Genomic DNA, 570 nt, shown 5'->3' on the forward strand with positions numbered 1-570 from the left:
ATTTTTACCTTCTTTTTTTCTTCTCTCCATGTTTTCCTTCTTTCCTATGCTGCTGCTTCTTATTTTTCTTCTTTTTCAGACCCTATCATTGCACTATTGCTTATTCAATACCACCAGCAGATGGAGACACTATATTACAACATTAGTTGTGAGCAGCAGTTTGTACAAACAAATGCCTCATAGCTGATGTCCTATCTACATAGGCACATAGGCACCACCTATTGTCTTTTGCCTGCAGTAGGGACCCACTGGACTAGCCAGCAAGCAGCTGCAGCAAATAAACAGGTAATCTTTCTTTCCAACACTGAAACCTGGTGGTGCACTTAATATATGCTACCAGATAGGGGACATATCAGATATTAAACTGATATAAACAGACACCACATTTGATACCACCCAAAAGGAAGGATGAGAAGTGATAACTGTGAAAGGGGAGGAACCAACGCTGTCCCCTTCACATGCACCATCACTACTTGTAGGAAGGGAGGCTGGCTGGCAGCCTCCCATACACACTCTGGCTGGGTGGCAGTCACCCACCAGTACACACAGCAGACCCTAAACCCATATCAT

General features: G+C 43.9%; 1 pseudogene; it reads right to left on the minus strand.

Annotated features, from left to right (window-relative positions):
- Nucleotides 1–312: 312 nt before the first annotated feature.
- LOC130328577 (U2 spliceosomal RNA) lies at nt 313–415 on the minus strand (annotated as a pseudogene).
- Between the last annotated feature and the right edge of the window lie 155 nt (nt 416–570).

The sequence above is a fragment of the Hyla sarda genome, unplaced genomic scaffold, assembly GCF_029499605.1.
Source record: "Hyla sarda isolate aHylSar1 unplaced genomic scaffold, aHylSar1.hap1 scaffold_31, whole genome shotgun sequence".
Taxonomy (NCBI): domain Eukaryota; kingdom Metazoa; phylum Chordata; class Amphibia; order Anura; family Hylidae; genus Hyla; species Hyla sarda.